Source organism: Perissodus microlepis, chromosome 12 (assembly GCF_051167445.1).
Source record: "Perissodus microlepis isolate ML-2025 ecotype Zambia chromosome 12, ASM5116744v1, whole genome shotgun sequence".
NCBI classification, from domain to species: Eukaryota; Metazoa; Chordata; class Actinopteri; order Cichliformes; family Cichlidae; genus Perissodus; species Perissodus microlepis.
Window position 1 is genome coordinate 33,106,773 of NC_140472.1, and position 21,660 is coordinate 33,128,432.

At 39.0% G+C, this 21,660-nt stretch overlaps 1 protein-coding gene across 2 annotated transcripts in view; it reads left to right on the top strand.

The window, feature by feature from the left end:
- The window catches only part of bmp2k (BMP2 inducible kinase), a 57,181-nt gene that overhangs the window by 1,601 nt on the left and 33,920 nt on the right, over positions 1-21,660 (top strand). The window lies entirely within an intron of this gene.

Genomic DNA, 21,660 nt, shown 5'->3' on the forward strand with positions numbered 1-21,660 from the left:
CTAAGAATGACCTACTCCAGGTTATGACAGGAGGTACACATTATTAATACACACTACAGTAATAATTAGGAATGAACTAGTTTTGAAAGACTGATTTCCTGCTGTAGCTTGTTTTTGAGATATTACATCTAAATGTGTGACACATAACTTTGAAATTAAAATCTTGAGAATAAAAACATTTTATCTAGTTTCATTTATCTATGCTTAGTGTGTGGTCACTTGTCCAAAAGCACCTGTTAAGCTGAGGAATCCCTGAACTCTCTGGGTGTGTGGGGGAATTTAAATCAAAGTAAAAGTCTTTCAGTCTCAAGATGTAAAAACCTACAAATGTGAACATTTTTGTTTTTCCTTTTGTTGTCATTTAAATTGAGCTGTGAACTGTGTTGATAAGATAAGATAAGATGACCTTTATTAGTCCCACAGGTGGGAAATTTGTTAAACTTGAAAACTTGGTACTGCCTTTATTTGGCCCCTGGTTTTGCCTGCTCTCTACCACTTTTGAAGATGTGCTTTGCAAGACTTCTTGGAAAGATTTTAAAAATTCCTTCCTGATTTAACAACGCCTTGTGTTCAAAAATGTGTTCACAAATGTTGAAACCACCTCCAAGCACATTCAGCCAGCCGGGCAGAGAAAAGAGGAAGTGTGGAAATAAACAGCTTTTGAGCAAGAGTTACTGGTTCACAAATTGTCCAGTGCTTATCAAAGCATATTGATTGAAAACATAATTAGAAACTTTAAAGGTAATTCAGCCAATTAGACAGCTAATTAGTCCTTAGAGTGGTTTTGTCAAACATGCAGCCCCGGTGCCACAACCTTCAAAACAAAGGTGTCAAAACTGTCCCACTGGATGAGTTTGCAAAGAAGTCACTTATTTCTGCAGTTCCTTTTCTTTCAAATTCATGGTGTGGTAATGCCAGCTTCACTACAAATACCTACAAAGTTTAAAGTATTCCTAAATATTGACCAGATACTTACCAGCTTTGATTTAAGAGTAAAGATTTTACACACATCAGATATTGTTTTGGTGTTTGCAACTTGTTGAAAGCCAAAAAGTAGTTGATGTCAATCAGAAATATGCTAACATTTGTTTTTAGATTTTACTTCGGAAAGGTGGATATCTTTGCCCATTATGACGCACACCACTCGAGACGTTTTTGTGAATACTTTTGATGTGAAATGTAAAATCAATCTGGGAGGGGAAGAGAATTCCTCTTGTGTAGGAAGCAGTTGTTTTTGCCTTTTTGTTAGAGGATAATGTGACTCTAATGAGACATTTCTGGGAAAGTGTTCTAAGAGATCATTCTCAAAATAATACATATAAATATATTTATGAGTAGCTTTTTTTTTCTTTTCTAGTTCCCCCTCACTGCTGACTTATCTTATCTGATCACACTCAACAGCATGTTTGACACTATTTTACTTGATTGCTCAGATTTTCTCCCTGCTGTTTGAGGACTAATTTAGTCAGAGGGTGAGCCCTAAAACTAAGCTTAATCTGGGACAATTTTAAAGGAAGTTTAACCTCTCAGGTCCCACCTAAAATTAACCAGAAGAGACATTATAATCAAACACATTTCTCATCTCAGCCCATAATCGTTCTGTGTAAGCCTGTGCTAAGTGCCTCAGTGGTGACGAGCATGTCTCTTCATGCAGCTGTAAACACGCTGTAAACTTGATCTCACTCGCCCAAATTAAAAACAAAACAACACAACTCTTCCTGCAAGCAGTCATGAGTCTGTGTCATCATATAATCATGTGCAGAGTCTGTGGCTGGTTTTTCTGCACTGTGACCTTTGCTCATCAGTCTGTCCCAAGCTAAAGAGCTGGGTGTCTGGACTGCATGGTTAATCATATAACAGAATATTTCATTTCACCAACTGTGCCTGGTACATTTGAAAGTAGATGAAATGTTAAAGTGGAAAAAGTGCCGGTGCCCGTGTGAAAGGTCTGTATGAAGGTCTAAAAAGCTCTTCATTGCAGCAGTTTTTGTCTCCCTGAAACTTTTACTTCAGCTCAAGTAAAGATGACTTTTTAGTCTAGACCAAACTTGAATTTGCTGCGGCTCAACTGGTTTTGTGATGATTTAGAGGAAATGGGAGGTTTTCATAGGTTACAGGTTGTTTTATTTATTTATTTTTTTATCTTTTCCTCTGGATTTCTGCTGTCCCTGCTGAACAATGTTTTGGTTGGTTGTGAGCTTTGACTGATCGCTCTCTTTCTGTATATTTCTGTGTTAAATTTATGCAGTAGGTATGTTGTAAACACAAACACTTCTGAAACCCTGTCCCATAACTTAACATGCACCTCCCTGGAAATTTAACAACATGTTGCCATTGACGCTGTTCATACAGGTATAAATACTGGCAATGGTGTCGGCCGCTGGCATAAGCCAAGTCGTAGACTCGACGTAGATTCATTACAGAAGCATAATACAGGGATTACTGTTGTCTGCGTGTTGTCTTATCAGGCCAAGCTGTGTTGCACTTTAATCTAAGGCTCCTGGATTAGTGCAACCTCCATAATCATGATTATGCTTCTTAATAGGGCTGCTCGATTATGGCAAAAATGATAATCACGATTATTTTCACTGAAATTGAGATCTCGATTATTTGAAGATATTTATTTAACAATAACAATGTATTGAATAATGACTTTAAAGATTGTCAAAAAATAATATAAAATAGTGTGCAAATACTGATAACAGTGCAAATGTTTGCAATATAAAAAATAAATGAAAAATGTAAACATCTATGTTTAGTGAACTTTGCAGTGTTGCTCTGTGGTGCAGCTACGACACTGTAGCAAAGTTTACACACTGTGTCTACTTGATCCACGTCTGACTCCGCGAACCCATAATGTTTCCACACCACTGAAGTTTTTTTTACCTCTCTTTTCAACCAACGGCAGTCACTCTCCTCTCCAAATAACTTCTGCTTAGCTTTCCGAGCTTCCCTTGGATCCTCTTAATCAGCGGTCCCAACCCCCGGGCCTCGGACCGGTACCGGTCCGTGAGTCGTTTGGTACCGGGCCGCGAGAGTTGAGGCTCAGGTGTGAAATGTATAGTTTTCAGGGTTTTTATCGGTTTTTAGCGTTATTTTGTTATCGTTTTTATCGTTTACTCGGTTTTCCTGGGTCTTTTCAGTGTGTTATGAATAAATTTTCTTTTTTTCGGTACCGGCACTAGTTTTATTTTGTTGTATTTATCCGCGACACCTTAAAGGCCGGTCCGTGAAAATATTGTCGGGCATAAACCGGTCCGTGGCGCAAAAAAAGGTTGGGGACCGCTGCTCTTAATTGTTGTGACACGTGTTCGAAATGCAGAGAGGTGCGCTCGATTTGCCGCAGAGAGGTGTGCTCGATTTGCCACACGGAGCAGCGCGAGAGTAAAGCACGAGGGAGGGGCTAATAATCGGCTCAGTCATTTTTAATGATCGTTGAAAGCCCAGATCGTAATCGTGATTAAAATTCGATTAATTGAGCAGCCCTACTTCTTAATAACTATAGTTTAAAAAATTTAGCACAAATGTATAAATTAACATTTTTTAAAGCACCTGGGAGAGGGCAGCTTTATAAAATTTGAAAAGACAAACATGAAATGGTAATGTATGTTTGTTTACTATCATTGAATTTCATTAATGTGTCTGTTCTCTGTCCATTTAAGTAGCTTTCTGATATGCAGTGTCCAGTGTAATACTTTCCCATACTGGCTCAGTAGATCAGAATTAATTTATATACATAATCTAAATTTGCAAAATTACGATTGACAGTTGCTGTCAGCCTTGAGCAAAGTTAATAAGACACTAATTTAAAGAAAATTGCAAAAAAAGGCGGTTTTTGTTTCAACGTGTTCTTCATTCTCTAACGTTGTTGCTGTGTAAAACAAAACAGTGGAGGACAGGAGCAGCTGAAAAGATACTTTTCTTTGCAAATAATCTTTGTGAAACAGATGATTTGGCAAAGGATTCTCAGTGACTTCATACCTGCAAGTGGGCTGCTTCGCTGCCTCTTCTGTTTGTTTCAGAGAGGCTTCGTCATAAACTATGACACCGATCAGACTCGTATATGTTATCACAATGTTGTCATATATAAAAGGACTGTATTTGTTACAGTGCTCGTCCCATGCTCTAACCATTCAGCAATATTGGACCTCCAACCACTAACCAATGCTTGCTTAAATGTTTGCTGAGGTTTCAGGGTTTGTGGCCAGAAAAGCTTGATCTGTTTGATCTTTGGTGAAAATGTTGTGTTACCTGCTCAGAGATTACAAGGCAACTTTGCACCAGGGCACATTTAAAAACGAGTATTACAGTTACAGTTGTACGCACTAAGTTGTCTTTTAGCCGAACAGCAACACCGATGCACAGTCAGGATAAACATGAGCAAGCACATTTCAGAATGTGTATTTGTGTTAAAAGTGAAAACAAATTCTGAATCAATTGCTGAGTCTGCATAACACGGGTTTGTATATGTGTAAAGTGAAACTAGTCCTGTAATGACAGCGACACAGTTGGGTTAAAATTACATGTGAGGCAAAGCTGCAGCTTTAACACTGGCTCATATTGAACGGTCTCTTCCTGCTATCGTAATCGGTTCAGATAACCCACATTGCATCAGTTTGTTTCCTGTCTTTTCATGATGCCTCCACACATCTAAAGATAATGAGCCTCAAGTCAGCAGAGACCACGGTTCTTGACTTGACTACAACTAGATTCCTTTTGAGATTATTTCCTATCATCGTCCTGGTGGAAATTCACAAGAAGAAAGCTGTTGCATTAGTGTGTAATGTTTGCTCTAAAAGGAAATGAACAAAGTCAAAAACACAAAAGAGGAAAAACTTACGATGTTTGATTTTATTGGAATGTCAACATGAGAAAAAGACTGACTTAAGACAGCACAGGCTAAGTTTTATGATCCTTATCCTACAGTTAATATGAGGTTTACGTTTTCAACAGACACTATAATAATAACTAGACTTTACCGTTTATGGAAAAGTTGCAGTTGGATTGTTGCTACTGTGGCTTGCTGTTAAAAAGTTGAAGGTAAAGATGTTTGTTAAAAATCTTAAGGGAATATATTATACTTGTATCATAAAAAATGACAAAGGAGAAAGAACTAAAAAGGAAGGTTTATTAAAAAAAACAAATCTGTCGCAACTAAAAAACTGAAAATATGAGATTTATGAGCATTTAAAATTTTTCTAAAATTGACAAGTGAACTGTTTTTATCTCACGTTGTGATGAATTTATTGTGTCACTGGGTATTTGTCTGCAACACTAAAATCACTGGAAAAGTCTTTAAAAAGACATACTGGACGTTCAGCAGTATGCTCAGTGTGTAGTTCTGGGTCACTCATGCGACTGATGTCAAAGTACTGAATGGATCATGTGAGGTTTTTTTTAGAGTGGCTCATCTCTTGGTACCTCATTCAGCTATTATCCTGCAGCTGTGCCTGTTTAATGAAAAGCACGAGATTCCTGTAAAACCAAGCACACAGTTATAGTTTGCAAGAAAAGAGAAGCTGGGGCACTCCGCATAAAATCAGTCAAATCTGAAATGGTTCCAGGCTTCCCAAAATCACTTAATTTTTCAAAATCTGTTCAACAGCTTTAATGTATTTAATGGAGCCATGCATATTGCAGTGGAATCACTAAAACAACCACTTCAAGTGTCACAATCTAAAGCTAAAATAGTATTTTGTTCATAGTGAAGCTGCACTAATTTAATGTTTATGATGAAAAGTAACAGAAACGAGCACTGGTGCTCTGAATATTGATTTGGTTTCTGATGATTAACTGGGGAAAACTTAAAATTGTGAATTTTTGGGGAAACCTTGATGTCGTATATCACCATGTAGGTAGGTGGCTGGTCAGAACAAGTTATGATGTGATAAAGGACTCCTTTTCACTGTATTTTCATACCTGGCTTATCTTTTAACGGTGTTTCCCTTTGCATTGCAAGACTTGCATGTATTTTTCAGTCCTGAAATTTACATGGATATCTCCTGTAACGTTACGAGGGCTAAAAAAAAAAAAGTGCTGTAAAAACAATGCAAATTGAAAAGTGCTTGAGGTCTGTAATACCGAAAATATTCACATCACGAAGGTAAAATTTTGCTAAACTTAAATTTAAAAAAGTTATTATGTAGGATTTGGTTGAATTTTGAATGATCGTACACCTTTGTTTTTAGTTTTTTAAAAAGTGCAAATTTCAGTCCCCTCAAAATAAAATTTTGTGAAGTTCAAAAGTTTTCTTAACACCATGTGTTTATCTTTTGGTTTTCCATTGAGACATCTGCCCAGCTGGACAGTTTGTACCCTCAGTCATTTCCCTCCACTCCCTCTTTAGCCTCTGTGGTTTCTCTTGAGCTCTGTGCGATGCTGTCTTCAAGAGGAACACAGAAGCAACTTGTGAGAACAGGATGCATCTGTGAGCAAGTCACTCTTTCTCTCCTAACTCTTTCTTATCGTGCACACTCCCCTGTCAGGGGCCTGTCGGAAAAGGATAGAAATTAATTTGATTAAATGTGGGCTTGGGATAAGTCTGTTGCACTACACCCAGTGGCCAGTTTTAGCTACAATTCTGAGATCTAATATAGAAGTTGCAGTTATTTAGTGCTCTGTGAAGGTGTTAATGTTTAAAACAGTCTTTGTACTGATTCAGTTAATTTGTAGTTATATTTGTGCTGCGATTTATTAGGAAGTGACCAGACCTAAAATTTGCTGCGCACTAATTTCAGCAGTGCATATATAAAGTGTTACACAATTAGAAAGGATATACCACTGAAAGTTTATTAACTGGCAGACCTTTGTACGAGGCCATTATAGTGAAGAGAGAGCAGCTAAAATAATGACATTGCAGAAGTAGACTGAAATGAGATTCTTCTATAGGGTGGCCAGGCCAAGCCTTATACGTGGCTTATTTGGTGTCGTTTTTGGCTTGATGCGCACATCTTCATTTGATCGAGTTGAGGACTTCACCATTTCAGTGATAAGTCATTACAGGGATTCAGAGAGAGGAGAAAAACTGCAGCAGCTTTAAAATATTTAGACATTCTGGGGAAACCCACTGAAAATCTCTGTGATCACGTTGGGTTATGTCTTCTTCCTGCTGATGCAGTTGTTGTGAATTGTGACACCTTATTGTGTGTTAAGCACCAGTATAAATGGTTATGATGCTGCACTAATGTCACAGTTGACACACGACAACCAATGCTGTGACCATCAGCGCGGCTCAGGGAGGGAGCTCCGACCAGTTGCTGCTCTTTTATATTGAAAGTAGGTAGTTGAACTGGTTCTGTCATCTTGAGCAGGATGTCATTGTGAATCCAGAGCTTAGACATCCCATGTGACCCCGGGCTGCTTTGGGATCTTTCAGGAGGAACTGGAAAATGTTGCTCTGTAAAACTGGAATGCCCTGTTTAGCCTGCTGCCAGTGCGCCCCAGCTTCAGATAAGCAGAGTAAATGGTTGGATAGACTCTGTTGATTCTACTGTATTGTCAATGAAAGGGAATGTATCTTAAGTTTACAGCCCCTGACAACAAGGTCAATTAGCCTGTCTTGTGTATTTCACAGCTATAAAAGCTGGGTCAGTGGCTTTCATTACTCAATAAGTTTTGTAGTCAATAATTTTCTCTTTTCACCTGCAGTAAGCACAGGTAGGTCGGTTTAGGAGTGTGCATTATGACAAATTACTGTTTTACACAGCAGACACCTGCTGCATAATTGACAACAGAAGAAGCTCCTCATAAGTGGTGGTGTTGATGATGGTCAAGTTTTTACAAGCGTTAAATTACATCAGGTTGGGTTTCACTGTGCAGAAGTGAGTAAAAGGAATACTGTGATCCTTTTGGAGCCACACAGTTAAGTCACAATCTCCTACAAGTTGTCCCTGAGGAGAAGTATGAAATTTCATTTAGCTGATGACGGTGTTTGTAGATTTTTGCAGTTCTGGTGGAAAGCACATTCTTGTTATCATGACTTGTGTATGGCTGATTACAGACGAGGCACAAAAAATGTTTTAAGTGATAAATGAACTGACATGACATGTGCTTTGTTTTAGTTACCATGCTAAACAAGCACATTTTCAGGGAGCAGATGATGTTAGTTATCAATTGAAGTCTCATGCGTACATTTTGCAAATGTGATTCTTCTGTCGTAGGTTTTTCCAGTTGGATGTGCTGTGTAGGCAAAAATTCAATAAAAAATGTGTTGACTGTAACAGGATTTTGTAGCTGGACAAACTGTCTCTGGCTAATAGCCCTGTAACTGCAGTCAGAATACTTCATTAAGCTGTTTGCTGAGCAGACACTGAGCATTTAGCAGGTAAACTGCCTCTGGAACATATCTTGTTGCATAATGGCCCCACCAGACCACCGGCCATAACAGGACTGCTGTACCTACCACCTCCTGTAGGTACAATTCAAACTGTTCATGTTGGCATGTGTTTGTAAATTCTTGGTAGAAACATCACTGCTGCTTTATAATTAACAGGAAGACCTTGGTTTGGTGGTTTCACTTCCTATGTTTGCAGTTTTATAAGCACATTAACTACAAGGTTATAATTCATCAATGTCTTGTTTAATGAGGGTCACCTCCACCTTCTAAGCACATTTGCTCTTGTTTTTCTTATATTTTTCTCCAGTCTTTTTCATGTTGAAAGCTTCAAAGCAAGCTCATATCTCAGCTGACTAGTCTCCACATTTTACGTGACACAAGGATGTCGTAAAACACAACTTTTTTTCCCCCCTGAACATGCTGACTTCACACACGTTCTGTTTGGTTTCACCACAATCTTGAAAGGTATGCAGTTGGGGCTCTGTAAGTTACAGGCTCAAGAGATGACAGCAATGTAGGATTTTCAGTTGTGACAGGGACTACGCAGATCACGCAAACAGGAGAAATGCAAACACAGTTGTCATGCAAATTGAACCTTGTTCTTTGCCACTTTTGATCTGGACCGTTGTCACGTGTTCACCGCGCAAGCTTCACTACTAGAAATTTGCAGAACAAATTTATCAATGCAAATGAGGTCACATGAGAGCAGTTTGCAGAGTATATCTGATAAGTTCTTCAGTGGGATATTCTTCAGCAGCTTTGTGTTAGACAGGGGAAAATAACAAATGAAAGCTCATGCTAAATTAAATATACTGCAGATATATCTGCTTCCTTTTTGGGTCTGACACAGTTAAGATAAAAGGAAAAGCGTTTGGCTTGGGGCTGAGCGCTGTGGTTGATAATGGAATTAAGTAACAGTTTCTTTCCTGAGGTAGAGCAATGGAAAAACTATACTCCTAAATTTGGTGTGTTTACAGTAATACTGGTACGGACTTTCAAACTGAATACTCAATACTTCCACAACTTGGCAGGTTAGGGGTTTCACCATAATAATTTAAAGGCTCCGCACACCTGAGTCAATGACGGGTGTTTAGGAGGGAAAAAAATTAAGGTTCAGGTGACCTTGGTCAGTTGCAATGAAACAATGTTCACACAGTCACTTGCACACAGTAATATGTATTCACCCCCATCCACCAAGGCAGAATGCAATCAACCAATTAGGAAATGCTAACTATTAGGCACATCACACATGTGTACTATTGGTCAGCTAACTTGAACATTAGTTTTGTAATTGAGCCTCTAGAAGCCAAAAGAAAACACACATTTTTAGCATTTCGTTTATCAATAACATCCGATCACAATACTTAAGTTTTCAAACTTGAAATCGAAAATTGTTCCGTGTCGGGAAAAAATGTTGCTCTATCTCTTCTAGTGCAAAAAAAGACCATATTCATAGGTTTTCTGAGGTAGTGCTGTGCTTCTCGTGACTTGATTCTGGTAAGGCAGACCACCACTATTTCTTCTTAGTTGCTGGTAGACTTTTCTCAGCTTCAGTCTGACTTTTAAGAGCAATATTTATTTATTTATTTATTTTAGACAAATAATTGTGCTGTCCTGTTAAATTAACACTCTTAATGTTATGGACAGGCAGGACCAACAGGACTGATGTTTGCTAGGTCCAGATTAACATTTATTGATAACTGTTTAACACTTAATAAAGCTCATATTTCAACAGCATCTGATCCGATGAAATTGCTCATAAAATGTTCAGCGTTGTGAACGGCGACTAGGGTTCGTGTGTTCTAGTACTAGAGAAGGGAGGGGCTGTTCACCTGAATGCCTGCCTGTAGGTGTGCGCAAAGCTGTGTGTCCATTGGAGTAAGCAAAGATGGCACTGTTGGCAGTACATGTGCAAATGAGTGTCTAATCCGATAGTCATTTTTAATATTGATTAATATCTGATTATCAGTTTTATTTATTTTTGACAGCCCTGCAGCCTGATATATTTGAAGAGATGTTTTCTCCTTCTTCTACTTCTACTTCTTTTACTTCTTCTGGTAGAAGAAACTGGTAATGTGGTCTTAATGACCAGGGTACAGGAACCTGTAAGCTCTGAGATGTTTTGTTGGTGTTAATAGGATTAAAAACAAACAGGAGCAATAGATGATGGTATCCACTGGTTTCAAAGCCTCAGCTTTGGAACTTTGGAGTGGTAAGTAATCGGCTCACGCTGGACTTTTAAACTGTGCAGTGCCCCACCCTGACACAGATACTTAATAAACAGTGCTTACCTAGCATGGGTTCTAGTGCAGTTTCTGGTGCTTTGTTCTATAATTCTCTATAATGTTGACCATACAATGCTGGTCTCCGTCAAACACCGGATCAGTGTCTGTGTGCTACTTTGTGCTGTAGCCCAGCTGCGTATAAAGGAAGCAGGGATCTGCTTGGGGTGCTATTCTGCTGTTGAGCTTTAAAAATTGAATATTTAATAAGTTGAACTGAAGGAAGCAGACCACGAAATTGGCAAAATAAAACAAAATGTCACCCAGTATTCTAATGACGCAACCCCGTGGGTCTTGTAGTGAGTCTCAAACAAATGAAGATAAAGGGCTCATCACTCGTACAGGAAGCGTCTTAAGCTATGTTTTTTTTCCACCCCTTCCTTTCTCATCCATCAACAACGAATGTGTTGAGAATAATCGAATATTGCTCAGTGTGGTAAACATTGTTCTCCGGTCGATCAGTACATCTGCCAGGACATCCATGCTGTCTACGCTAATCAATAAAATCACATTAATTTTTTTCCTGCGCTGAGCTTGGATTAAAATGGATTGAAATATAGAAATCACACACCATAATCATGTCGTGATGCTCAGAATATATAAATATTATATGATGTGACATAAGAGGAAATTATAACTCATTTGATCCTCCCTCTGCCAGCACATCGTGATGAAAAAGCATCCCATCTACAATATTAGCATACTGTAATGGTGATGAATGGGCACATTGTGCCTCTTTGTTGTCTTATTCTAGCACCGTAGAAAGAATGCTGGTACGACACAGCTCTCGGTCCCGTGATGGGCATCGCTGCCTTTGTGCTTGCTCATTGAGGCCTTCTGTCTCTGCCTCGCTGCGCTGCCCGCCATCCTCTTTGTGAAGCTGCAAATGAATAATTTTCTACCAATTCACCATGAGCTGGTTTGCAGCGGGCGGCGAGCCAAAGGTGGGAGTGAACTCGGGTCATGTGGAAACAGAAAGACATTGATTGATGTGGACATTCACTACAGCGCTTTAACATGAGCCCACTTTCAGTGATGGATTTGGTTTTGATCAGTGTATTGACGAATGGTGGGTTTTATGGCTGTCTCTTTGAGGCGCAGCAAACAGTTGGATTTACATGGTAAATGTGTAAATTAAAAGTCAGATTCACAGGATGCCGTATTGCTTCTTGTATTTTTTGATTTTTATTGTTATGAATTAAATCATTGGTGGTGACCATGAATGACGACTGCTTTTTGTTAAGTATTCAGTGGAAGGGACCTAATGTTAATATGCCATCATGTCTTGTGCATAAAAACACGTTTCCTGTCCTGCTGTAATGTAGAAACTAAACTCTGAACTCATTGGACCACATGATAGTGAGTCAGAGGTGTCGACCACACGATCCTGGTCTGGCATGGGCTGTTTGAAACCTGAGAAACATTTATCTAATTCAGAACCATTTCATTCTTTAAACCATCTAAGCACTGGTTATTTATTCATTTTGTTTATTTTAAAGGGAAAAACACTACAGCATAACTGGATAACTAAATTAAGATTAAATGGAATTTGCTTGTAAACCAGTTGAGTGGCACATACTGGAACACAATATCATAACAGCTTAAAGGCAAAGCTCTTATTACTGTAATTTTGCTGGTTATGGGTGCCAGTTACTAGGATTTAATGATAAATGAGAGAAACACAAGGTGTGTGTAAATGTGTTATTGGCCAAAATATGTCATCAGTGATTGTGTTTGTGTTGACGGGTTTGTTAAAGTTTACATCAACACTGAAGAACACATGGTGACTATTTTGTGTGCATTTTTGGGTCCGCAAATTAAATTTATTGAACTGAATTTTTTGTACTGATGTGTAAGTAGTTTGAGCAGAGAGGCAAAAGGGCTTCAAACTTTGTTTCTCAGCCATCAGAGTTTCCTCACAACGTGGCAGTGGAGTCTAACCACCACTCGTCCTGGATTTTATTTGTCTTAATTACAACACTTTCATCAAAGTCTGGGTTTATCCTAAATTGTGGCTCAGAGGTTGTCATGGTATTGCAGTGATGGTGATGGTATTTTTATTTTTCCCACTGAGGAAAAGAACAATCTTTGCCTAAAGTCTGGCAAGTAAAAATAAACTGAATAGTTTCTTGAAAAGCACAAAAACTTAACTGATTATCCTTTTATTTCGTTCAGCCTTTGGATTTTAGAGCACCAGCACAACTGGCCCGTACAGCGTCACCCCTTCGTCCCTCCCATTTCCATCATAAACCCTTCAAACTACTTTTGTGTGCCTGTTCAGTTGTAAACACTGCTGTTAAGGTAAGACGTATGAGAGCCGACTGCCAGAACCTTCCAGCTCAGTAATCCCAGGATGAAGAAAGTGTACAGTCATCGCCTCACCTCTTCATGTTGCCTTTTATGGCGCTGCCTCTTAGAAAAGCTTTTTTACATACTTACATCTGTTTTTTAAAGTGCTTCTCAGCATCCACTCGAGTCAGGGTAGAAGTGTGATTGACTGCAAGGCCTTGACTGCTGCCAAGTGAAAAAATAATAACTGAATATGTAATAGGAAGAGTCCAGTTTGGAAGTTGTATGAAATAACTGTTTGCAGATTTAATGATCAAAGTAGGGATATTGTCGGGTAGATGGCTTAGTAAGGGGAAGTATTTCATTTTTCCAGAAATCTTTCTTTTAGACCTGTTTTATTTACATGACTCTAACTCCCGACATTAGTTGCCCTAAGAACCTGAATACAGCAAAGTAAAAACCCTTCAATATAACGAGGAGAACCCCCAGCAATCAAACTGTGCCCTGTGAGCAGCATGACAATGGTGGAGAGGAAGACTCTGGTGTGAGAGGAAGGAGTAGAGAGGATATGGGAATGTAGAGAAACCAACAAAATGTATGCATCGTGGCAAATAAACACATCTGGAGTGAAAAGAGGGGAGTGGAGAAGAAATGCTCTGTGCATCATGGGAAATAATTTAGCAGTCTGAGCTTACAGCAGCATAACTAATCAATGGTTCAGGGTCACATGATGCACTTTTAACAACGGGCTTTATCAAAAAGGAAACTTTAAAGCCTCATCTTAAAAGTAGAGAGTGTCTGCCTCCTGAATCCCTATGAGCAGCACTAAAAGGGGCTCAGCTCGGCGCCTGGAAGCTAGTTCGACAGGAGAAGTGCCTGATAATTGAACGTTCTGCCTCCAGTTATTTTTCTTGCCAAGGTTTTCATGTTAAATACAATAATTGGCTTTTATAATGAAAGTAAAAGTTTCAGATACTGAAATGACCGTATATCTATATATATCTATATATATATCTATATATATCTATATATATCTATATATATATCTATATATATATATAAGTAATCCTTATGAGGCAAATGTTTCATACTGCTGTTGATACTTGGTTTCTGAATGTTTTTCTACTTAATGCTCTGTATGAGGTCATAGAAGGTGGACTATCCCAAAAATGGCCATTTTATGCACACTCCTCTGGCTGAGAGCATAAGATCCCCACCCGACTGCTGTCCAAATCTTCTGTTTGAAATGACCAACCAATAAGAGAAAGGTTTGCTTTAAGGGGACTGAAAGGGAGTTAGAATTGCTTGGTTTAGACTGTAGATAGATGCTTATAAATAACTTTTGTATCTGACCACTAACTAGGGGTGGGTTTTGATTATCGATTAAAATCGATTCTAGCTTGGATAACGTGATACCGATTCATTAAAATCCTGAATCGATTTCTAAATATAAATTTATTTTGCCCGAAACGCAAGATTCTCAGGTTAAACCTCACAAAATTTCAACAACCACCAAACAGCTAAAACAGTAAATGAGAGCAGGAACACGGATTCTGCACTAAGATGTAAACACAAAGCGCGGAGCCGCTGACGCATCAGAATCAGTGAGATGTCGCCTTTCTCACCCAACGGCACGGTTGGAGCTGAAAGCCGACAGCTCGCTGATTGTGATCCGTCGGCGGGTCCGCGCTTTGTGTTTACGTCCTTTTTGCGCTAGATTCAGAAGCTGCAGGTTTTATCTCTCTCCAAACAATATTGACTGAACCAGCAGCAAAAGAAGATCTAAACTGCGCTTCACATAAACATCGTCATGAATTCCCTCTTTGTTTTTCTGTTTTGCTTCCACCACGATAAAATCACACTTCATGTAGAGCTCTATCTATCTATACTTCAAGAACAGTTTCCCGTCTAAAAATCTTTTATCTGCATTATTCACTAGCTTATTACGCACAAGTCTACCGTTCTTACAGCGCTATCGACCGCTGTTTTTTTCCCTTTTACTTACTTCCGAAAAGAGAGCCTCATTTCTGCTGTTCAGTAGGCTTCTGAACAAATTTAAACTTTTTAAAATTATGCAAAATTGTGAAACTCTCAGCTGTGTCTCTAATAAAACCTCTGTAACTCTGCTCTGCTTCACTTCAGCAGCATCAGGTAATGTTCATATGTTGATTAATGACTTTCTTTCGTTTTTGATCTACGGCAGAATATTTTTAAGGTCGTCTGCTATAAAATCCCAGGCTAGGAAAATCTTCATGTTTTTCTGTTTCATCCTCAGCTACTTTGACACAAAGGCATCTGCTGTGATGCTTACACTTTTGATAACGTCTCCCAAGTGTCAGCTTTCTTTTTATAGATATAAAGATATGGAAATGTACTGATACATGATCAGAGTTATAATATTTCTGACTGAGGCAAAATTTCTGCGATTAAAATCGAATCGGAATCGAATCGATTCTAGAAATCAGTGACGATACCCAGCCCTACCACTAACTTATATTTATAACTTGCTTCCAAGCCTGTAGTGCAAAGTGCTTTCATTAACTGGTAGATTTCACCAAGGTTAAGAGAGGTTTAGCTTAATTTGTGTAAAGAAGCAATGACTTTTGTAAAAATCTCTAAAAAGAAATTTTGAAAATAGCCAGCTTAGGAGGAACTAGAGGAAGTAATTGGAAGTTCGGGAACTTGGCCTACTTTCCTGAGATGCTGCTTTTGTGGTGTGGATAAGCAGTGGTGGCTGACTACTTAAAATTAAAGTATTATCTAGGTGTTCTTTCCAAACTCTTCAGGATGCCAATTATCTGCTCTCTATAGGATTTTACCTGTTCTGTTTGATAAAGAAATGGTTATAAAATATTGCGTTATACAGAAGACGGATTGCCATAAAACTTCATAAAGCATGAAATTTGCAAATCAATAAACCATTTGCTGTGCTGCTGCTGTGACCTTCCTCCAAGCACAGTGCTTTGGAGAAATAGCTTTAGAGTGCTGTCCTCCCTCACAGGAAATAATAATCACAGCATGGGTTTTTGCAAAGCATGAAAACATCATGTGAACAAACATGTACCAGGACGTGTCAAGTGAAAGTGAACTCTCCATTAACAGAGCTGTGAAGACAGCATGATGTAATTCAGTAAGAACACCACTCACTGCTTCATGCAACACATACTTAAACTCACCTGTGCAACATGTGCACACAGTTGATGGAGAAAGCCTTTATTTTAGGAACGCTGCTTAAAATTCACCCTTCTAACTCTAATTTTCAGCCTTTGTCTTACAAAACATAAAATAATGCATTAGCTTTTCAGACATTAATCTCTGGGAAATAAATTTAGCCTGCAGGTTGCTCTTTAAAATCCACAACAGATTCAGTTGTCACTGAAATGTGTGCTTTTCAAAACCCTTAACATCAAAATGCGATCTTCCTCTTAAGTTATGACCAAGTCCCAGTTCCAGATGTTGAAACATGCCAGATTTGGTGGTTTCAGCTGTTGCTCTTGTATCTGAGTATACCTTTGATTCATTTTACTTCAGCACGCTCACAGCAGCCCACTATCACATCTGTGCTTTGGCACAGCGCCACCCTCACCTTTGACAGTTTAAAAATAGCTGACCTTGGTTATCTTCTTGCTGTCGTCCTGCATACTTAACTCGAACAGAGAAGGACACTTGTTTCTTTGAAGCATTTCAACTCCAAGTAGGCTGACAACTGTGAGCAGATGAGGAACAGCTTTTAATTAAGCAGATTTGAATGTTATCTTGAACCATATTTAATCAAAAATAAAATCCAAAACCTGAATTCTTACATTTATTTGACATTGGATTTATTACAGTTTTCTATCTTGAAAGGTTTAGACAAAATGACATGGTGGTGCAGTGTTTCAGGAAAAAGTGCAGAATCTCTCGGCTGCCTGCTAAAAACAAGCCCCTGTCTATTTTTAGGTGTGAGTGTTACTGTAGTCTAAGTTTTGAGGACATACGAGAAACTGATTAAGCTGTGTCCTTAACCTAAACTGGGTTACAGGGGCGTCGTGTTTGCAGATAGATGTCAGTGTGGAAAGAGCATGAAAGATCCCAGGTTAGATGGTCTGTGTTTTGGCTACGGATGGAAATAAGGCAGTCTAACCTTAACGTTGGCTCCTAGTTTAAAATAGACATTTACTTTGCCCATACAACACAAAACACATGTTCCTTTTATATTTGATTTCAGAAATACAGCTTTGCTATAACTCAACATTCACAAATTGCATGTTTGCAAATATGTTGGCCTGCCAAGCAGCAGGTCTTTCTCGCATTAGTCCGTATAATACCAGCTCTCAGAGGATTTGCTAAAATACTGAGGATCAAAAAGTCATTATCGGTAATTAGCAGGAGCAGCTGGCACAGGTTGGGAAATGGACAAAGGCCCTGAAGTCGGTTAATGAAAATCCATTTTCTGCATTTATTGTGGAAAAAATGTTGCCAGTTAGTCTACATGAAGATGTGACCAAAGTGTTTTGTTTTTGACTTGTTTTTCAGTATTAGAGCAGATGTAACTTCAGAAAGAATTAACCAAAGTTTTGGCCCATTCAAGAGCACTTTAATGACCATTTTCTGCTGAATGACATTATTGAACATCTGGAAAAATTTAATTTCAAGTTATGCTGGAAATTTAAGTTGGATTGTTTCTCCCGTCTTGGGTTATCCCAGCCTGCTCACTGCTCATTTGCTGTAAACTGAAGGGCCACTCTACCCAGATTGTCTCAGCCGAAAAAGGCAGCCTTTTTCGGCTGAGAGGCCTGGCCTCGGTCTTGGAGGGGCCAACTCACATCCCAGCCTCTTCACACTTGGCTGTGAACTGGCATAGTGTGAACTGGAGTTTGTGGTTCTGTTGAGCGACAATCTGCAGAAAGCAGATGTGAGAACTTCACAATGCCAAACTTGAAACCCTTTGGCCCTTGATATCTGGTTTTTAGTCTCTGTGGTCCAAATAGCTTCTTATGCTAAGTCTGTGCATGACGGGTAAAAAGCATTTAAAGGCACACATTAAAGCGTGGGTTGCAGGTTTATCTGGTGGTTTATATGACGTAGTGATAAAGAGTTACATGCATACCAACATGGATGTATATACACCCACGGGCACTAAAATCTGTGGGAAACACTGTTCACTTCTCATAGTATTTATCTGTAATGAAAATGAGTCAAGACATTGTTCTTCATGGACTTCACATTAAATATTTGTAATTTTGTTGAAGGTAAGGCTGCTTTATCATTCACACAGCCTCAGTACAGATTCCAGGAATCTTACACTGTTGATGTAAGACATTTTTAAGCTGTTTGCTTGTTAGCCAAATCAAATCTCTTTCCAAGTTGGATTCTTGAGAAATTAGACTTGAGGCAAATTCAGAGAAAAGGGCAAAGATGAGATTTGTAGGTGAATGAGGCACAGAAAAAATTTCTGCAAAGAACAACTTTTTTCCTTTTATCCAGTTCCTCATTTTTATAATTTGAAGTCCATCAGTAACAAAGAATAAAAGGCCCCTTATGTTCATACAACATTGTTACAAGCTTAAATGAAAGTTTTACTGGCTATTCCAGGCTAGTGTCTCTTATCTTCAAGCCCTACAACTCTTTTAGGGAGAGACTTTTAGGGGAGGGGGTGTGGGTTCATGTTGGGGTACAGGGGCCTCAAAGAGGAAATACCTCAGCCTGCTAAAAATGTCCTCCCAAAGAAACGGCTTTGTGCTTTCTGTACTCTCAACTAGATGTTTTGCTTTTGTTTGTCTGTTTGTGACTTTCAACGACGTGTTTGAGTTTGTAGTGCTGTGGGTTGAAAAGCAAGAGGCAGAAAGAAACAGAAAGATGGTTGTACAGTGGTTTGTTATCACTGATGACGTCATGCTTCAGAAGGAGAACATCTGCGCCTCGTGCCTGAGCACAAACCATAAATGTATTGTCTTTGCATGCTGCTAAATCCCCTAATCCTCCCTCACTGAGACACTCCTATCACTTCAGAGGTTTTTCTTTCTTTCCTGTATAAAAGGCGTGCTGAGTGTCTGTTTTCTAAAGGCTGTTCAGATCCTCTTTCAAGCCTCTTCCACAGGCTGTCATGCGGGCTGTCCCTGTTTGTCAGGCTTTTCAGTGATGTCAGGGTCCACAGCGCTAGATTCAGGGCCAGGGAAAATTTTCTGGTAATTACAGCCCTCGCTCGGCACCAGGCTTTAATGTGAGTCTTCACCCCCTCCCCCACCCCCACCCCCGTCTTGGCCTCATGGACTTGGGGTTTTCCTCCCAACTGTCATTGACAGCTGACCATGTATTCATGGGGAACTACTTGAATCATTTCTCTGCAGTACAGATGAGCAGTAGGGGAACTAAAATAATAGTGAGGTGTGACTAATGGCTGATGACTCCTGGAGTAAGTCATCCCTATCCCCAGGACTTTAGTACACTGAATGGATTTAGGAACACCAAACCAGAATCACTGTGAGACTTTGTATTTTAAAATTAAGGGGAATCTCATTGCTTAATCGCTTCCCACAGGAGGGATTTATACACTGAGGAAGATGCTTGTTTTGAGCTTAACTATAATGGTCATACATTGTGTTATTTAATTAATTTATTTACCTTTTATTCTTCAGTTTCTCCTCTTTCTTTTATCTGTCATCTCAGTAGCATTTATTTTTTTAAATTTTTATATTTATTTATTACAAATTGAGGAGCTCATTTCAACAGATATATTCTTAATCCGTTGTGTTTCGGTTATTGCTTCACATCAGCATCAACTTCCCCAGGACTGATGTATGCAGTTGTCGTTTTAGCTTCCTGAGCAGGTTCCTCGTCAGATTTTAGCTAAAGGACCATTTTGCATGCTGGCAACTTCACATCTTGGAAGCCTGTCTGTGTATGCTGGAGGAACTTGTTGAAATAAGCTTTACACTCTAGGTGTGAAGATCAGTTTACTTGCAGCACTTCTTGCCGATCATTCAACACGTGGGGAATTTTGTGCATTACACGTGTTAAGCCCTGATTTTAATTTACACTACTAAAAATAAAAGACGCATAAAGCTGCTTTTATTTTTATTTGTTTTGTAGATGCTTGTGTGTGTGCAGGTGTTAGATAGCAGCTTTAACACTTTTTTTCTGTATGCATTTTTACTTTTAAATTTTTGGTCCTTTTAAAATTTGTTGAAGCTAGTAAGTATCCCTAATCCAGTGCAGAAATCTGCTCATAGATGTTATTGATACAAGCTGTGACCCCTCCCTCGTTCATTGCAAACTGACAAACTCACTGATCCTGGCAGCTAGAGTGGCTGTCACAGCCTCAGCCCACACTATCCTACAAACATCTTCATGTCTTCCCGCTGGCCTGGTGTGTGATTGACTGAGGCCATGTGCTCCAGGACCAGATTCTTACTAAATCAGCCCCTGGGCCTTTTGTTGCCCCCATGACTATGCCAGCCACGGAAGTAGTACGCCATTGAATGTATTATTCTCTTAAGTGGCTCTGGGTGGAATGGTTTGTTTTAGAAAGGCTTTGTGCCCAGCATACAGACTTCCTGCACAAATGAGGGACTCCGACATGACAAAAGGGTCTTTCAGTGTACAGGAGACGGGCTTCTCTGACAAGAAATTGTTGTCTTGTCCTCATTATCAGATGCTTTATGATGTTATTTATAAGAATTAATAAAGATGAAGACTAAAAATGCAAATTCATATCAAATCTAGTTTAAAAGTGAAATGTGACGTTAAAAGAAGAAGCTAAAATGATTGATGGTTTTGTTACTGTTAACTATCTACAGCCTTACTGTTGTCTCATGTTTTCGTTGTTATGGCATTCAGCTGCTTTTCCAGAGAGGATCTTTATGTTCCCCAGGGTCGATGTACTCCAAAGGCACCTTCTTAGAGTGCGGCAGGAGACTGTACTCCTTCTGCTATGGAACAGAACAAGTACAAGTGCAATAACAAGTGTCAACAACTTCATTACAAGACGGATTCGGTCATAAATAATGACCAGTATGAGGGAGAGGAATCGGTTGAAGCAGACCTCCACAGATTACAAAATTAGCACAATTCTGTCTGCATTGTTTTTGGGGTTTTTTTGGGTTTTTTTATAGTGATTTTGTTGACATGCATGCGTCTTTATTGGTCTTAAAGACATTCATTGGAAGTTATCACAAGTAAATCTTTTTAATTTCGTACAATAAATTGGGATGGTCCTCTAAGAGGACAAGAAAGCAGCAATGTATGGTGTGTATTTACAATGCTTTAGGCAAACGTCAAACGATTGCATGGTTATCTCTGATTAAATTCAGTCTCAGGACTTTCTGTTGTTAACACACTGAAAAACTAGATTTAAAAACTACATTCTCTGATTTTTATATTATAAAAGTTTATATTTGAATATCTGCAGCTACTGTTGCTCATGCTTTCCTTAAATTGTGAACACAGCTGTGCTTCCTGATCTTTTATACGCAGGTCTCACTGACATAAATCTCACTCTCAGGCTACATCCACACTAATGTGTTTTCAAACGAAAACGCATCGTTTTCTCACCGTTTTGGCCTCCCGTCCACACTGAGACGGCGTTCTCCCCAAGGAAAAATGAAAACGCAGACTTTCTAAAACGACGCATTTTAGTCATGTGATACAGTCATGTGACCAATTAAACAAAGATAGCGGAGGGCATTATACAGCAGTTGTTTTGATTGCTCTCAATTTTGAGAGCCCTAAATAATAAACATTAATATCAGTTTGTACATGCTCCAGATAGCTTTT